We start from the raw sequence: 19,771 nt of genomic DNA, 5'->3' as shown, positions 1-19,771 counted from the left end.
CTGTCTCAACACATTCAGCATGTCTGCTCAGTTTTGCAACGTCTACGGGAAAACTCCTTATGTCCAAAGCTGAAAAAATGCGTTTTTCATGCATCATCGGTCGAATTCTTAGGTTTCAAAATATCAGCAGAAGGGGTGCATATTTGTGCTTCCAAAGTCCAGGCAGTGCTCGAGTGGCCTGTCCCCACTTCCGTAAAAGCCCTACAATCCTTCCTGGGCTTTGCAAACTTTTATCGCAGAACCATTGTCTCCTTTTCAGAAATTGTAGCTCCCCTTACACGCCTTACTAGCCCTACAGTTCCGTTCATATGGAATACTGATGCACAGTCGGCTTTTCAAGCTTTGAAAGAGGCCTTTACAACCACGCCTGTTTTACAACATCCAAACCTGTCTCTCCCATTTATTGTAGAAGCTGACGCCTCTGCCATCGCAATAGGGGCTATCCTTTCCCAAGTCTGCCCTTCTACACAGCAGATGCACCCCGTGGCATTTTACTCCGGAAAACTGTCACCTTCTGAACGCAATTATACAATAATGGACAGGGAATTTTTGGCCATACGGGCTGCGTTTAAGGAATGGAGGCACCATCTTTTGGGTGCCCGACATCCGGTTACGGTATACACCGACCATAGGAACTTGCAAGCTCTATCGCAAGCAAAGTGTACTAATGCCAGACAAATACGCTGGCACCTTTTTTTTCACAATGTTTAACTTCACCGTGACCTATCGCCCCAGCCCTCTACATGGGAAAGCAGAGGCTCTGTCCCGGATTGGTACCGATTGCACCGCCGATAAACTGGTAACGCAAATTTTACCATCTGGGTCAGTGGTCTGTGTTTGTGCGCCCTCTTCATCTCTTTTGGTTCAGGTCCAACGGTGGGTCAAGGATCATGTTTCCTCTCTTGAAGAATTGGGGGCTACACTGGTGTCAGGTCTTCCCTATGTTCATGACCTCTTGTATTTGCCAGATAATAAAACAAGGAGAATGGCTCTTGAGTGGTCTCATGATTCCAAACTGGTGGGACATCCAGGCCGGACCATAACCCATGAGCTATTAAGCCGATGCTGTTGGTGGCCCGGGATGAAAAAGGAAGTCAATCTGTACGTTGCCACTTGTGCCATCTGTACTCAGTGCAAGCATCAACCAGGTAAACCAGTTGGTCTTTTGATGAATATGCCATTGCCTCCGCACCCGTGGAGCATGGTTACCCTTGATTTTGTGGTGGATCTTCCTATGGTCCAGGGTATGATGGCAATACTAGTAGTAGTAGATAAGTTTACCAAGATGGCCCGATTCATTCCATGTCATGGTATCCCATCTGCCTCCCTGTTGGCCTCTTTGTTCTTTGACAATATAGTCCGCTTTTTTGGACTTCCCACAGTGGCCATATCAGATAGGGGGTCGCAATTTACATCACGTTTTTGGCATGCATTAACCAGCGCCCTAAGCATTGATGCTCTTCTGTCTTCAGCATATCATTCGCAGACAGACGGCCAGACTGAACGTACTAATGCCACCATGGAACAGTACCTCTGTTGTTTATGTCTGCAACACCAGTCGGATTGGTTGTCTGTTTTGGGGATTGCTGAGTTTGTATACAATAACTCCCGTTATTCATCGGTCGGTTGTTCTCCGTTTTATGCTCTATATGGCCTACACCCGAGGGTTCTTCCAGCTGTCCTTCCTTCTCTGGACCGGGTTCCTGCTGCCAAGAAAGTGAGGGATTCACTGCTCTCTGTATGTACCTCTATTCTCTGTCACCTCCAAACCGCTCAGCATCGCACTAAGGAACAGGCGGACAAGCATCGCTCCCCAGCCCCTTTTTACGCTCCAGGTGACCGGGTATGGTTGTCGACCAAACACCTTACTCTTCAGGGCAAGAAGAAGCTTCTACCGTCTATCTTGGCCCCTATGAGGTCTTGCATTGCATCAATCCATCTGGTGTTCTTTTTTACGAATCCCTTCAAGTTGGCATGTACACCCTGTGTTTCATGTTTCCTTACTCCGGCCTTATGTTTCTGGCACCCGGCTCCCTGTATCTCCTGCTCCATTGAGGGTGCAGGGTGAAGAAGAATATGAGGTTCACGCAATTCTGGATACTCAAGTAAGGAATGGGATACGCTCTTATTTGATCGATTGGAAGGGCTATGGTCTGGAAGACAGGACTTGGGAACCAGCCTCCAATCTACATGCTCCTCGGCTTTTGCTCCTCTTCTGGCATGAGCGACCCCAAACATGGCCACGACAGCTTGCGAGTACCCCTCCAATCACCTGGAAAATAACTTGGCGTCTGTGTCAACGCCGAAAGCGCGGTGGTTCAGTGCGGACTACAGCGTCCATTATTCCGCGTTAGTGCTCGAGTCACACACTGTGGTCACGTGACATGCACGGACCGTCATCTCGCGTCCGTGCGTGAATAGTCTACTTCTTCGAGCTTCTCACACGGATCGGGTGCTCCTTAACTGAGTATTAGGGCCAGTTTCGTAGCATTTGTATCCTGATATTTCTTAGTTGTGAATCCTGTCTTTGACTTCTTGGCCTGCTACTACGGACTAGCCTTTTGGGTTGCCCCTGACTTCTAGTGCCCGGTTCCTTTGGATTGATTCCTGATACCCCTGACGCGGCATACGTTTACCTGGATTTCCTTTTGCTTAGTGTCTGGTTATGTTGCTATTTCGGATCTCTGCAACCTGGTGTGATCGCTCCTGAAACTTGGTAAGCACCTCCCGATTCCCGCTTGGACCCCTTTTGCCTACCTTTATTTCCTTTCTTTCAGTCTCATTTCCTTCGCCTCCTATCCTTGCTTTTACCCTTCCTCCACACCTCCATACACGGACTCACTTACCTACACTTTGGGACGCTTTGCTGAATTCCGAGAATCATTCTGTTTGGACATAAGGGTGACTATTGTGGACGCTCTCCTGTTTTCTTCTTTGGTCACTCCTCTCACTAACACCGGGACGCTGTGCAGAACGATAAGGACTGTTGTGGAACTGTTCTTTTGGGATTGCAGGACTTCTTCTGGAATTTCTTTTCTGCTTCATCCAGTGTGGCCAAGTAGGTTTCGGGTTTTGTTCTTCATGGAGCAGGTAAGAGTGGGAAATAGAGGTGGTGGCTGGCAGGGTTGGTACCTTCGATCAAAAGTACTGAACTGCTGTTATTGTTGTTTCCTCTAGCTCTGTTGCTGCTGCTCCTGCCTTTTCACTCAAGCCCCTGGTCTGTCAGGTGTTTTTCGTACTCCTGCAGACTGCGCTCTTGTGAGGAAAGTCTGGTTGTAATTAGCTCCAGGCTAAGAGGAGGGTCGTGGTAAGAACTGTCTAGGTTTTGACAGGTGTGCCGCCAATGACCTCTGCCTTAATGCCAGTAAGACCGAGATTTTACTTATTGTCACACCCACTCCATCCCTCCCTGCAGCTCTCTGGTCGGCCTCTCTTGGCCCTCTTCCTGCTCCCACCTACAATGCCAAAAACCTCAGGGTAATCTTCGACTCCACACTCTCCTTCTCTCCTCACATCTCTGATGTCTCTAAGAAGTCACACTACACGCTAGACCTCCTCAGAGGTATTCTTCCTTTCCTCTCCTTCCCCCAGAAGCTCACCGTCTCCCGAGCCCTGGTTCTCTCTAAGCTGGACTATTGTAACAGCCTCTATCTAAATCTTCTTGCCTCTACCCACTGCCCTCTTCAACTTATCCAGAACAGGACTGCGGGACGTGTCCTTGGCCTCAAGCCCAGGGATCGTATCTCTCCAGGACTGAAATCTCTGCACTGTCTCCCAGTGGCTGAGAGGATTAAGTTAAAAACCCTCTGCATTGTCCACAAGGCCTTCTGGGGCTTGGGGCTGCAATACCTTCAACTCTCTCTTCACAAATATCTTCCTTCTCGAGCTCTTCGCTCATCCTCCTCCAACTCCCTCAAGGTCAGTTGGTTCTCCAAGCAACAAGTTGGTGGTAGCTCTCTCTCTTCAGCAGGGGCCTCCCTCTGGAACAGCCTTCCCGCCTCCCTGAAACTTGAGGAGAACCATCTCCGGTTCCGGAAGCACCTCAAAACCCTCCTCTTTGCTTCTGCCTTCTCTCCCCCTCACCCCTGTTGAATTCCTGGATGAAACTGCACTGGCTACCTGGCCACCCTTTGTGATCTTTGGCCCAGGCCCCGCCAATTGTACACCTGAACTGCCTCCATGGCAACCCCCGCACCTGGGGACTGTTATTCTGTATCCCTACAGTCCCCATACCCAGACTTATGTCTGCTCTTACCTTGCACTTGCCACCATCTGGCCATTTTATTTATCTTATTATTCTACTATCCCATGTACTGCACTTTCCCCCTTCCCTTCCCCCGCGCACTTTCCCCTTTCCCCCTTCCCCTGCACTTGCACAATCTGAATGACACCTGGCCTAGTAAGTTTGTTGTCTGTCTTCCCCCTGTTTCCCCCTCGCTTGCCTCGTTGCACCTCGAAACACTTGTGTATAGGCGCTTTATAAATGCCATATCATATCATATATCATATCATGTTAGCAGTTCCTTCCAAATGACCATCTAATTCTTATGCACAATGTTTGCACTGAAGTCAATGTTTTTAACAGGACAGTCCAAACAAGATCAGCAGAAGCCTCTCCACTGCTCACAAGGCATCAAGGCCATGCACCTTACTGGACCTCACCACCATTGGCTCTTTTGAAAAATTGTTCCTGCCACTTCCTATTCTCCTCAACGTACACAGCACTTTTTGCCTCATCTACAGACCACCCAAGCCCAACACAATCATCATTGAAGACTTCACAGACTTGTTCAAAACCATGGGTGTTACTAGGTCTGGAAAAGATCCAGGGCTATGCTAATGTAGGGACTGTCGAGACCCGTGGCTAGCTAGCCTTTTGGTTGTAGCGGCTAAACTTCTATCCCGGGCTACAACTAAAAGACTTAGGGCTAGAGCCCCCTCAGCCACCTCATAGCAATGCCTCTGTTCAAAACCCAGCACTGGCCAATGAGCCGGCTCTCGCTGGATACAAGATCCGGTCTAGCCAGATCTCGGGATTCTGCCAGAGTCAACCCCAAACAACCCATGCCATGAGCGCTCTATGCCGGATTGTTTAAAAAAAAAAACGCTTGCCCACTATGGTATGGAGTAGGGGGTACAGCAGCATATTGGTGCCATGAGCAGCACACAGCAGGACACCAGGCCAAAGCCCTAATGATGGCTGGGATTGCATCCAGTGCCATGCCACATGATCTTGAGGAGCCGCCACCACGATCATCTTTGAAAAAGTGTGAGCCCGCAAATAATCTGCTCTGCCCCACTGTGCGAGCGCACTGTGCACACAGAGTAATTTGCTCTGTGTGCACAGTAAGCTGGCACCGTGGGTCATATTGGATCGCTGATCCCACCAAGCACTGTGCACATGGAGCAGATGACTCAGTGTGCACCATGCGCTCTCACAGTGAAACAGATTAGATCCTTTGCAGGCACACACTTTTTTAAAATTCCCTTTATAGACTTTGTTTTGCCATGGAGGTGGAATTGATATATAGTGTGCAATTTGAAAAAGAAGCAGCATGAAAGAAATTGTGCCGCTTTGAAACTATTTTGAACATTTATTTTGATCAGAGGTCAACTGCCAGCTCTGCCCCTCTGAACCCTGCCCCCTCGGTTTCCGCCCCTCCTCATAGCTCCACCCCCTGGCCCTTGTGGGATCCCCCTCCACATTTTTTCCAAAACCACCACTGTCAATACCATGTCTCTCATGCATTCCAATAACATCTTCTTCGATGACTCCAACTTCCCTGGCAACCCAACAGCCATGTCAATGAAGGAACATCTCCACTGAACCTCACACGGTGCACGGAAGACCTAACTCTCAGGAAAGGTAATAATATACTCAACCTCCTTATTACTGCCCTGCGCAACCTCCATTGCAGCTTGACAATCCTGCTTCATTCTGCAGTGCATCTGACCTCTCCCTGGTTAAGGAACTCCATGCTAGACAGATAGAACTGATCAACACTGCCAAGGCCAACAACTATCAAAACAACATAGCCAAGGCCAACAGTGAAAGCAGAGCCCTCTTCAAAGTAACAACATAGCCATGGACAACAGTGAAAGCAGAGCCCTCTTCAAAGTATTCAAGCACTGCTTTAACCCTCTCCCCAATCATCTGTCAATCACTATGGACATAAGTCATCAAGCGCACCCATAGGAAAACCAGCGAACAAGGTTTCAGATCACTCAAGAACTTCCTAGTGCAATCTCTCATGGAACACCTCAGCAACCTCCACCTCATGTACCTCTGATGAACCAGGACTGTGTGTCACTTCTCCAAGAACTCAACACAACCCCCCGACCAACATCAGGTGGTTTGCCTCAGTAAAACAATGCAATATCTAGCCTAAAGCTTTTGCATCTTGGTACACTCAAGATCTCAATTTCAGCAAACAAACATTCAGAAAATAAGAAAAGACTTGGCAAACATTCTGCAGTGCATCTGACCTTTCCCTGGTTAAGGAACTCTGTGCTAGACACATCAAACTGATCACCACTGCCAAGGGCAACTACTACCAAAACAACATAGCCAAGGCCAACAGTGAAAGCAGAGCTGTCTTCAAAGTAACAACATAGCCAAGCCCAACAGTGAAAGCAGAGCCCTCTTCAAAGTATTCAAGCACTGCTTTAACCCTCCTCCTAACCCACCTTTACTGCACTCCATCAAAACATCCACAGCCATAAAGTATTTCTTCATCAAGATCAGCATGATCAGCTAACACATAGACACCAATGCCACAGCTGAGAGCACACTACATATCCCATCTTGCAAAATCACAACTATTGGGACAACTTCCAAGACACCCACCATGAAAGACCCCACTGCTACTCTAGTATACCTCATGGCCACATTGTATGCAGACAACATCCTCCCTGCCTCTGTACTCACACCCCTTCTCATTGAGGGACTCCCCCCTTACCCGACAATAATCAACATCTCTGTAACTCAAGGCACCTTCCCCTGAACCCTCAAGATCGGACAAAACCTCCTGCATGTTCAAAAAAGAACACTGGGCCCTGACAACCTCAGCAAAAACTGCCTATCACCCATCTTTCCTTCATAGGTAATATCCTTGAGAGAGCAGTAGCCAAGCATCTCCTCCAACACATCGAAGTCAACAAAGTCCTTCAGTCGTATAAATCTGGCTACCAATCCATGTGTAGCACAGGATTGGCTACCATCAAGGTGGTGAATGATGCCCTTTAATACTTGATGATGGTCATCCTTGCCTACTGGTTCTTCTTGACCTCTGAGCATAATTTGACACAGTAGACAACCGGAAACTACATTGCTGCATGAGAATCAGATAGAATGTCCTCATCGGGTTCAAACCTTACCTTGCTAATCGTCACCAGTTTGTACTCATTGATTCCTTCAGATCATCACCTCTACCCATCACCTGTGGGTACCAAAGGGATCTATCCTCACTCCTGTGATCTTACATCTTTACATGGAACCAATCAGAATTCTCCTGGCTCCACACAACATCAACATTCACCAATATGCAGATGACACCTAGCTATACCTCAAGATATCCTCCATCAAAGACATCTAGAGGTTCAGTGCCTGCCTCACGTTGAGTCGGTCCCAGATGTCCAATGCTCACCTGAACCTCAAACCCTCCAAGACTCAATATCTACTGATGACCAACAACACCAAACACCCTGACATCCAGACTTGGCTCTCTGCAATGAACATTCTAAGAATCACATCCCAGCTGGCCACATGTGCCAAGTTCATTGGGTCTGACCTCAACAGAAACCTCTCCTTCAAACAGCACATAGCATGGACGACACAAACCAATTGGTACTAACATTTCCTCCAGTAGAAAATCAAGCCTTTCATCTCAGAAAAAATTAACTTCAGATCTGCAGTTCAAACCTTGGGCCTCTCCCTCCTGGATGTGGAAATGCCCCTTTAAAGTCCATCCAGTGACTACACTTGCTCCCCTGGGATGTGCCCTGCATGCGGAAGCACAACTCAACAGAGGACTGCACACATTTGACCACATTATTGCAATCCTCATCAAACTGTGCCGGGTCCTTCTGCAAGCATGTATCATCTACAAATCCTGCATCATCATCATCTACAAGGTTGTTGCCCTGAAGTCCCCAATCTACCTCAGGTGGCCTATGATCAAACAGAGTAAGGTCACATGCAGATTGAAACACTGCAGGTGCAGGATGGAAGAAAAAAAAACAGAAACCAGGTCTTCTCTGCCTATAAACCAAGACTATGAAATCTCCTCCGCGCAAACACTAGACTCATCCTCTTGCTTCTAGATTTCAGAAAGGAGCTCATGGCTCATCTTTAAAGAATAGCTCCTCCTTTTCACTTAAGTCCATACAACCTCCACATCCCGCCCCACCGTACCTGACACTGGGCAATCTGCTCCCCACTGTTACCCTTGCCCTGCGTGCTTGTAGATGTATCCCTGTTGCCTTCACTGTGTCCTTCCCTCGTGATGTGAAAGTGCTCTGTTGCTTTCGAAGGTAGGTCCATGCTCAATAAATACAAAAATAATAATAATAATAATAATAATGATAATAATAATAATAATAATAGTAATAATAATAATAATGCTAATAATAATTAATAAAAGACATCAGTGCAAACGGTTTATGGTTGAAGTTTCGTATCAAAAGATTGGAAAAACAAAAGGTTTGAAACAAAAGTTTAGAAAACAAAAAGCTCGACATATTATTTTTAACATGCAAAAGTCAATTTCTTTCTAAACCAATCCATCGACAATAGTGATGGATTGGTTTCAATTGAAATGCACTTTTACATGTTAAAAGTAGCATTTCAATGCTGTTTTGTTTGTAACGTTGAAACGTTAAATGGAGCTGTCCAGTGCTGAAATTACCGGACTGGACACCTCCATGTAACATTTCAAAGTTATTTGTGTATATTGGCATTAAAATGCCTTTTTTTTAACTTTGAAACGTTACATGGAGCTGTCCCGCCCTGTAATTTCAGCTCTGGACAGCTCCATCCAATGTTTTAAGGTTTTAGTGTATATTGTGGGGGTTCCCCCCTCAGACCCCCCAACCCCCTCACTACCCTCCCCCCCAACCCTAACCCTAACGCAAATTTCGATAGGCAAACCTTCGATTTTTTTTCAATTAAATTGTCATTCGAAACTTTTGTATTTAAAAAAAAAGATTAGAAAGTTTGCTTTTCGAAACTTTAGTATTCGAAAAAATGACTGGACACAGTGCAAACAACCAATATAAATAAAGTGGATGAAGGAACACTTGGTTGATGCATTTGTACTACTAAAATAGCACATGTATAGCTTCAATTAAGCCTTTAACTATCAGTAGACTTGTAAGAGATACAAGTGGTGTGAATATTAACTAGGTAATGCATTTCATCGGCAACTCAGACTCCTGTTGAAAGTAGATGTACGTGCACAGTTGTACTTCAGCATGGGCATATACCTTAGCAATGATGTGAGACATTGATGAGAATTCATACAAACCAAATAAAGTATAGCTTGAATGTGTTACCTCGCATTACATAGCATAGCATAGGCATAGTGTAGATTTAGTATAGGGGCAGACACATTAACACTAACCCCTAACATGCTAATCATGAACCTATAGCCCAATAATATAATTACGGATTAGAAAGGGTGCAATCTTAGGGTGAAAACTGGGGGATGTAGATGTAGACCGGAGGCACAGACTATGCAATGCTGTTTAGAAATAAAATGCAGGAATTAAAACTACTTTTTCGATCGGGATGTGATGGCAAGGAATTTGAAGAATCATTCTGCGCAAAGCAGCCATTGTTTGAGCTGCTTGCACAGGAAGCCAGAATTAAATATGTATTTATTTATTTAGCATGTATTTCAGCGCACAAAGCCCAGAGGCATCTAGGCGCTAGTTACAGATAGTGCATGTTTGCATTTGGTAGTTACAGGTAGGTACAATTCGGGTGCAGCGCAGGGCTGTGAATGTCACATTTGGTAGTTACAGGTCGGTCAAATTCAGGCACAGCGTAAGGCTAGGTGGGTCACATTTGGTAGTTACAGGTAGGTGAAATTCAGGCCCAGCGTAAAGCTGGGCAGGTCACATTAGATGTTTACAGGCAGGTACAATTCAGGCACATCTCAGGGCTGTGATTGTCACATTTGGTAGTTACAGGTAGGTATAATTGAGGCACAGCGCAGGACTGTGTGGGTCACATTTGGTAGTTACAGGTAGGTATAATTGAGGCACAGCGCAGGGCTGTGTGGGTCACATTTGGTGGTTACAAGTAGTTCAAATTCAGGCACAGTGCAAGGTTGGGTGGGTCACATTTTGTAGTTACAGGTATGTGAAATTCAGGCAAAGTGTAAGGCTTTGTAGGTCAAATTAGGTGGTTACAGGCAGGTCAAATTCAGGCACAGCACAGGACTGTGAACGTCACATTTGGTAGTTACAGGTATGTAAAATTGAGGGACAGCGCAAGGCTGTTAATGTCACATTTGGTAGTTACAGTTAGGTAAACAATCAGGAATAGCGAGGAGGAGGATCAATGAAGTTAGTAGAGGGAACTAGCTTACAGAGAAAAAGTTAGCTGCTCCATTGAAATCAAGTGTCAGGGTGAGTGAAGTTCTCCTCAGCCTCATGTTTTTCAAGTGGGAAGTAAGGGAGCACCCTCAGACCTGACCAGGCAGCAGACAGGGCCTTGAGGTGTGGGCCTTCGGGTAGGGGGCTGGCTTCACGCCTCCCACCGTCACATTGGCTGTATAAAGATTGCGACAGGACAATTAGAAGCCATGTTTACATTGCTCCCATTGCAACCCTTGAAGGCACTCCAGTGCTGAGGAAGACGGCAGCCATTAACATACAAAACAACAACTTGCCAGTGAATGCCGTTCCGAGGCCAGGTGCCAGGCACAGGTGCAACGCACATTGCAGCAGTGCCCTGCATATATGTTGAAATTACACTCACTGGCAGTGGTGAAATTCGATGAGAAGAAAAGAAAGCACCATCGATCACGTTCCATAAGGAAAATGGAGACTCCAGTGTGCCCAAAGTTCTGCAGCAGGTTGGTGGAGCAGGGAGGAGGCGACCCACACGCTTCCAGTATCAGGAGAAGAGAGGCCATTTCAGGGAGCAGACATGGCCTTGAGGTGTGGGCCTTGGGGTAGGGGGCCGGCTTCATGCCTGCTGGTGTCCCATTGGCTGTATAAAGATTGTCCCAGGCCATTCTGAATCCATGTTTACATGGCTCACATGGCAACTCTCAGATGCACTCCAGTGCCGAGGAAGAGGGTGGCCATTAAGAAACAAAACAACAACTTGCCAGTGAATGCCGTTCCGAGGGCAGGTGCCAGGAACAGTTCCAATGCACAGTGCAGCAGTGCACTGAATATACGTTGAAATTACACTAACTTTACATTATTTTACTTTCCTTTACTTTAAACATTTATAGAGCGCAAACCTTGGACCCGTAGGCATTAGGGCGCTGACAAACAGAAACACAAAGCTCTTGCAAGGAGCAGGCGAGGAAGCTCGAGTGGGGAGAAACCAGGAGGAAGATTAGACGAACAGCCACGATTTTAGCTTTCTCTTGAAGGATTCCAGATCTGTCTGACATTTAAGATCCAGTGGAAGGTTGTTCCAGACTTTGAGTGCTACGATGTAGAAAGCTCCCTTTTCTGCCTTCCTTGTTCTACTCCTGGGTAGCATAAGACATTCCTGATTGCTAGATCTAGGGGATCTGCTGTGTAATTTTTCCACAATGAGATCATGCAAATAACTGATGATAATGCCTAGTCGCATTTAAGTGTAATCATACAAGGAGGCAGTAGCGTACACAGGCCTCCACCGGAACCTAGTGCAGTGCTTGTCTGGCATCCGAGACGTGGTCTCTGTGTTGGCCTGTTTGATAAAACGTCTTAGGTGAGCTAAAAGGTTGATGTAATAGGCCATCGCAGAAACAAGGCTCCCAACATGTGCCTTCATTGTGAGCTGCTGGTCAAAGATAACACCCAAGGTTTTAACATTCTTTTGGGGGGTTATCTTGACATCTCCCAGTTGAAAACTCTCTTACCTAGGGCCCAGCTTGGATAACATGGACTCCGTCCCAATGATCAACACTTCTGTCTTCTCCCTGTGCAAGGCCAAGTTGCTTCACACCATCCAGTTCTCAATGGAGGTATAGACTCTGTTTAGTTCTGCCTCATCCCGAGCATGAGCACCAACCATGGGGACGACACACTGCATGTCGTCCGCATAGTTGTTAAGCATGTTCCCCTGCTGATCCAGCAGGGCAAAGAAGGGTGTCATGAATATATTATGAAGGCAAGGAGAAATAAAAGCACCCTGCGGAACACCAAATTCAACAGAAACCGGGAGGGCCTCAGCCTCCTCAAAAAAGACTCTGCTTTTTCTATTGTTTAAGAAAGGAACGATCCAGCGTACTGCTGCTGGGAAAAAATTAGCCACTTCTTCCAACCTGGCGTCCAATATTGAGTGGTCAACAAGGTCGAATGCAGCCTATAAATCCAAAAGCATCAACATCGAAAAGAGACCCTTGTCCACACGGTCCAAAAGCCTGGACATCGATTCCAATAAAGCCAACTCTGTTCCATATCCCACTCTAAATCCTAATGTTGTCAAACATTCAGAATGCGGAAGTTATTCAGATTTTGGGCAATCTGCCCGTATGCAACCCGGTCTAAAATATTCAATAAAAATGGCATGTTGGTGATGGGCCTATAGTAAAGTGGCACCTCCATAGGTAAGCTGTTTTTTTTTTTAGAATAGGAGGGACCCACGCTTGTTTAAGATTTGTCGGCACATGATCTTCCAAATGTGAAACATTCACAAACTTGCAAATAGCTGCCAATAGTGTTGGTGAACATGTTTCAATAATCATGGCCGAGCAGGGGTAACCTTTACATCTGGCGATTTTGAGTTGTTTTACTACATCTGACAGTTCATCAACTGTAATGGTGGAGAAATTAAACTTGGAAATGAAGGTACTTGTTTCAAACGACTCTTTCCTAACCTCGCTAGAGTTAATAGGAAGGTTGTCTTTTCTGAGCACAACATCTGCTCTGATACCTATCAGTTTATTAGACATGGCGTCATGAATATCCTGGCACCAAACAGCATCCTTCACTAATTGACCAGCATTAGGAGAATTTGTGGTTTCTTGTTCTTTGAGTATCTTGAAGAGTTCCTCGACCTCTGACTGAGCATTCAGGATTCTTGAATTAAGGGAATTTTTCTTGGCATCCACAATTGCCAATTTATAAACCTTGGCTGTACCTTTATAGGCTGCCAGCGCACTAAGAGCAGGGGTTTGTTTTCCAATGATAAAATAATTTCAGGGTGGTGGATTTTAATTTTTGCAATTTAGGGGAGAACCACGGTTTTATTTTACACTCTCCCTAATTTTTCTGAATTTAAGAGGAGCCAAAGAATGAGTAATGTTCTCCAGATTGGATAGGGGAGTTTTAGACATCCCTACCATGGAGTCTTGGGGAGAAAGTTTGATGGTCGGGCTCAATAGGAGTTCAATTATTTCCCGCGTGAGCAGCTTAAAATATCTACCGAATGAGCCATGTGATCCCTTACCCTTCAGTTTCTTGAGAATGTCAGCCTGCATGGTGAAATGTAAAAATGCATGGTCTGACCACAGGCAGGAAGATACCTCTAGGTCCTTAGTAGTAACGTTAATGGAAGAGATCCAGTCAAGTGTATGGTTAAGATTATGCACAGGTGAACCGATCAATTGCTCAAAACCAAGGTTGGCCAGGGCTGCCTCTAATTCCGCGGCTACAAGATCTTCCTTGTGGCCCAACCAATGGTTGAAGTCACCTAGTAATATAAAACTGGAATTGGGGTTAAGGATAGACAGCAGATGGTTGGAAAAAGCCAGCGTAAAGTCTTATGTCAGGGAGGGGCTCTATGGATAAGAAGAAGATTCAGTGTAGATTCTGCATTAAGTCCTATTTTAACGAGTAACAACTCAAAGCCGTTCATGATAAACCCACGTATTTCCCAAATAGTTAATGAGGATTTAAAGCTCAGTGCGTCCCCCCTCCCCCACTGTCCTGCCTTGCCATAGCATATCCTTCAAGTATAGCAAGACTAAGAGAAGGGCCCCACAGCCCTGTGACCCCAAGTTTCTGTTATCGCGCACACATCGATGTTCATATCTTCTATGTAAGTGGGGACTAGTAGGGCATGTTTGACCAGGGATTTTGTGTTGGGTAGCAAGAAAACTAAATTGTGGACAGGCATAATGTAGCGGCTACCCTTCGGCTGCTCCAATACTCCCCCCGGTGGATCACGTGTGGCGAGTCCAGACAGAACTGCTGGTTCTGGACTAGCATTAATAACACCCCCCTACACTCCCTGTGCAATATCACAGGAGGTGTTCAGGGTCGAAGACGAAGCAAGAGTGCACTTCATCCATAGAGGTGATTATGTGCAAAACAAGGGTTACAACAATGCAAAAGTGTCAGTAGTATTCATATCATTGTTACTCAGACTGGGCGGGCGAAAGAGTGAGAGAGACTTGCATACAAACGGATGGGACAGCCGTAAGGCATCCATCGGAACGCACCAGGACTTGAGTGGCCAGCGTAAGCTCAGGAGGGGTGAAGATGTTCCTTGCCACAGCAATTGCAACAAGGACCTATGCTAAACCCATCAAGAGACGGAGAGGACAATCCTGCACGCGCTGGCACAGTGCTGAGGACTACAAATGTGCTGGGAATTGTAGTTCCTAGGCTAGTAATGTGCATCCAGAGCAAACAAACTGCTCTGATTCAAATCGCACAGCACAGCTAAAGAAGATTAGGCAAAGAAAGTGGTAGCGCCAGACACAGCAGACACCACAAGTATTAAAATGAATAAAAGTATTAAAGGAGAAAGTGCTAGAAATCAGCAATACAAATTAGTGTAACTAAAAGGACAACAGTACGTCAGGTTAATAAAGCGATCTAAGAGGCAGGGGACCAGAAGGAGCCTTATAAGCCGGCATAGACCGGCTAGCTCGCTCGCGCCGGCGCGTTCGCTACTGAGTTGTGCTTAAACGAGGCTAAGGACTACCAGGCTAGTAACGTGAGTGTAGAGCAAACAAACCGCTCTGATTCAAATTGCTCAACTAAAGATGAATAGGCAAAGGAAGTGGTAGCGCCAGACACAGCAGACACCACAAGTATAAAAATGAATAAAAGTATTAAAGGAGGTAAAAACAATGTTAAAACACCAAATTGCTAAAAATCAGCAAAACAAATAGAGCAACTAAAAGGAAAACGGTACGTCAGGGTAATAAATCGATCTCACCAGCAGTGGCGCAATTCAATGAGAAGAAAAGAAAGCACCGTCGATCATGCTCCATAAGGAAAATTGAGACTCCGGTGTGCCCAAAGTTGTGCAGCAGGTTGGCGGAGCTGGGAGGATGCAACCCTCATGCCGCCAGTATCAACAGAAGAGAGGCTGTTTCAGGGAGAAGAACCAAACTCTGAGCAAGGGTGACTGTGAAAAAGAAAAGGGACTACTAGAAGGTTCCAGTAGGCTTGGTCATGCAAGAGGATGTATATAATTGATGGGATGACATCATTTCCAGGAGCTGGAAAAACATATACTTTCTGAAAAAAGATATAGGAGAGTCTTTCACTTGGGGTGAAAGAAGCAAGGAAAAGTTTCTGAAATTGCTATGTGAATAAATGCAGTGCATCATTTGTAACATATTGTGAAACCAGCAAGTGCAGCTAAGTGGGAATATGTGTTGTTTATATATTTATTTATTTATTTGTATAGCGCTATAGCCCGCGGGAATCAGAGCGCATTACAGAAAGACAGGACATGAGAAGACAGAGTACGGGACAGTGGTGGGACCACACATGTAGGACAGTTCAATCAGTGTGCTAGAATTTATGGGTGTCTGGCCAGGAGTTATTTGAATAGGAAAGTCTTTAGTTTCTTTCTGAAGTGTATGTAGTTTGTTTCCAACTTCAAGGTGACCGGTAGTTCGTTCCATTTAAGGATACTTCTGCTCGTGATGGCCTTGCCTAGACCTTTCATCTTTTTAGCTGGAACAGTTTGAAGGAGGCCTTTATAAGAGGATCTTAGGTTTCTGATTGGTTTATGCCATTTGAATTGCTTTTTTAAGTATGCAGGGGCTTTCCCATATAGGCATTGATGGACCAGTGTGAGAGACTTGAATATGATTCTCTCCTCGATGGCCAACCAATGCAAGTCTCTTCTGTTGCTTGTAATATTCTCCCTTCTTGACTTGCCTGTGATAGTCTTAATGGCATTATTCTGAATCACTTGGCATTGCTTCAGGCATTTGTTGTTTGCACCCAGGAGCAGGGAGTTGCCATATTCTAGTCAAGAGAGTATCATAGCTCTGGCTATAGTGGTGCTGTTTTTCTGATTAAGTAAAGGTCTGATTGTTTTATAAGTTTTTGGTGGTATTGGCAGTTTCATTTCAGGTAGGCTGTGTGGGCCTCTGCGCCCAGTGAGGCCTGCAGGTAGACGCTGATCGTCTTCACCTTCCCTGATATTACAATTTGTGCGTTTTTGATATTGAATGAGGAGTAGACCCAAAGATCATTAACTCTGTTTTGGTACCATTAAGGCACATCCAATTCGCCTTCATCCAGCATTCAATGATGTAATATATATAGCTGTTAGTTTTTCGCTGTCTTGCCTATAGTCTCCACTAGGTTCGAAGACTAATTGAGTGTCGTCGGCGAAGTTGGTAAAGAATATGCCAAGTTGGGTCAGCATAGTACATAGGCAACGTATATACAGGTTGAATAACAGGGGGGAGAAGCTGGCTCCCTGTGGAACTCAACAATCCACTAGTTTAGTTTGGGAGGCATGATTACCCCCAAATGATCCTGGATTGTCTGTCTTGTAAAAAGGAGGATACCCACTCAGTTACCTCTTGCGAGCAGTTTCCTGAGAGTTCCATGGCCTCTCGGAGCCTCGTATGATCAAGCAGATCAAAGCCTGCCGAGAGGTCTAATAAGCACCTAAGTCTGCAGATCTAATAGTGCCGATTCAGTGCTGTGACCAGTCCTGAAACCCGACTGTTGAGGGTGCAGGAGATCGTTACTATCCACATAGTCTAGGAGCTGTTCAGTAGCAATTTTATCCAGTATTTTCAACAAGAAATTGAAATTCGTTATTGGTCTTAAATTTGCAGGATCTTGTTGGTCTAGTTCTGGTTTCTTAGGTAGAGGTGTAACAGTGACTGTTTTAATTATGGTAGGTACAATTCGATCCCTAAAGGACACATTTACCATTCTTCTACGAAAAGGAGCAAAGATATTGGTATTTTCAAGTATTAGTTTTGGTGATAACATGTTTTCTGTGTATGAGGTGCATCTAATACTTGAGAGCATTTTCTTCATCTCTTCCAGTGATATGGGTGTGAATTGAAATTTAGGATTTTGTGATCCAGGCTTGGTCTCACTTGGTTTGTCCGAAATTAGTGGGTTACTGTTCTGGCAATTTAGGATGGTCTCTCTAGTCTTGATGATTTTGTTGTGGAAAGCCATTTAAACCTTCTCACAGTCTAGTTCTGTTGGTTGAAAAGGCAGGGTAAGAGCCTTGGGTTTATCGATGGCTTTGAGGATCTGGAAAAGTTTGCCGGTGGAGTTGGAAGCCGTGCTGATGAGTTCATTGTAATGATTTTTCTTGAGTTCTATGAGTTTAGTCTTGTATCTGATATCTGTGTCCTTCCAGTTCGATTTATTTGATTCTGTGGGATCTTTTAGCCATTTCCTTTCTAGGTGTCGTTTCTCCTTTTTTAGTTCAATGGCATCGACATTGAACCATTTTTTATGGTTTATGTAGGGCCTAACTTGTTTATTTTTCAAAGGAGCATGGCGGTCTAGTAGTTCTTTTATACATTGATTGTATACCAGTATGATATCTTCACATGGATCGTCATCCCTATTAAGCATAATTTTGTTTATTCCTTCTCATAGAATGGTGCTGGTGATTTTTTTTAAAGTTTCTATCTAGTACTATTTTCAGTGAGTTGCTTATTTTCGCAGTTTTTTGTTTTAGGGTAAGTAGGGCTTCAATTTTGTAGTGGTCTGTCCAGATACATGGATACGTTCCTAACATTGTTATGTCTGAGTTGTTTTTAATTATCCAGTCAAGCTGGTTCCCAGTGACAGCAGTGGGACCTTTGTTGATTATTGTAAAGGCACAGTTCTTCCTCTAGATTAATAGCTTCAGGGTCAGTGGTGTTGCCCCTCCATCTGTTAATATCACAGAGGAGGATAGTCTCTGTATTAGGTGTTTTAAGGTTAGTAAAAATATTGATCAATTTGTCATTTAATTCAGAGATTAGGGATGGCGGCCTATAGATGACTATTATGTCTGCACAGTCATTGTGGGTGGGTGTCAGTTTAAGATGTATAATCTCACAACCGGTGCACTGTATGGGAGAAGCGAAGAGTTTAAGGTTTTGTCTGGCAATTATGGCCACTCCTCCACCTTTCCCGGTTTCTCTATTTTTGGAATAGATGGTGTAATTGGTTGGCACTGCAATATCTAAGGTGGGGCCCATTGGCTCTTGTAACCATGTCTCAGTGAGGCATAAGATGTCCAGCTTGTCGTCTAGAATATAGTCATGGATCTCCTGAGCGTGCTTAGTCAGTGATCTGGTGTTAAGTAATGCAATTTTAAGTTTGGGAAATTCAGATTCATTCAGCATGTGGATCTCTGATACAGGTTTAGCATGAAGAACTGGTGTTGGTAAGGTGCAATCATTTAATGGTGTAATGGATGTAGGGGAATCTAGTCTGGAGCTGATGTAAGCTTAGACTAGCCCTTGGTTCTGTAAGGTAGTAGGATGGGACAGCAGTTGGCAAAGTTTAGGATACCCCATACCTGCAGATTGAACACCGATTTATGTGAGATAAATCCAGCAGAGTTTCGTGCCTTGAGCCGTGGGACGCCGTGGATTGGCGTAGACCGGCTTCATCGCTGAAGCGCCTGGCATTTCCTTAAAGCGACGTGCGAGCTCTCTGGGAACTGTACTTCCTGGCTGTGTGTGCGTGCGTGTATGCCCGAGGAGGCAGGAAATCCCGGAAATGCACAATGAGATTCAAAAGTAAATGTCCACTTGGTGCTTGGAGTTAGATCTCATACAGCAACCGCAGTGGCAGCCAGAATAAATGCAGACTTTTTAGAAATTCTGTTGCAAATGAATTCAGTCTTTAGTTATAGCAAAATGCTAGCATTCATTCAGGTCTTTGTAATTTTCAGTTTCCCAATTTAAGAATTCAAAACACGCTCTGTTGTTTCTAGGTGCTAAAATCACAAAGGGTGACTGAGTTTCTAATCTAGATTCAGCTTCTAGTTTCAACACGTTAATCAATAACAAGGCAACTTCACAATGGCACGCTGCGCGATGCTAGCTCCTAGTGCCACCTGAGGCAGACTAACCTTGTTGTTCTCTTCAGATTGCTTTCAATGTTACAATGATTGCACAATGTGCTTAATTCTGTGTTCTTTTGTTCTAATCTGCAGACAATCTATAAAGTGTTTTATAAAATAACGAACGCTACGCATGGATGGATTTTTTTGTTGTTGCATGTTTATTTTGTATGGTGTAAAGAGAAGTATTTGGTAAAATTATAGCTACAAAAACAGGATAGAATTAGAGTTCCCTGCATAATACGAAGTCCGGTGATGTCCTTAATAAGTGTCCAGAATAAAAAGGATACTAGTTGCAGTGAGCTGATC

General features: G+C 45.0%; 1 long non-coding RNA gene across 1 annotated transcript in view; it reads right to left on the bottom strand.

The window, feature by feature from the left end:
• LOC138489646 (uncharacterized) overlaps window positions 1-19,046 on the bottom strand; it is a 59,185-nt gene extending 40,139 nt beyond the window's left edge. The window contains exon 1 of the long non-coding RNA XR_011274848.1: window positions 18,914-19,046. This is a non-coding gene — a long non-coding RNA (uncharacterized lncRNA). The remainder of the gene's footprint in view (window positions 1-18,913) is intronic.
• Between the last annotated feature and the right edge of the window lie 725 nt (window positions 19,047-19,771).

This window comes from Ambystoma mexicanum, chromosome 9 (genome assembly GCF_040938575.1).
Source record: "Ambystoma mexicanum isolate Mex_15411 chromosome 9, UKY_AmexF1_1, whole genome shotgun sequence".
Taxonomy (NCBI): domain Eukaryota; kingdom Metazoa; phylum Chordata; class Amphibia; order Caudata; family Ambystomatidae; genus Ambystoma; species Ambystoma mexicanum.
Note: the sequence above shows the minus strand (reverse complement) of the source record. Positions and strands in the feature narration are given on the sequence as shown.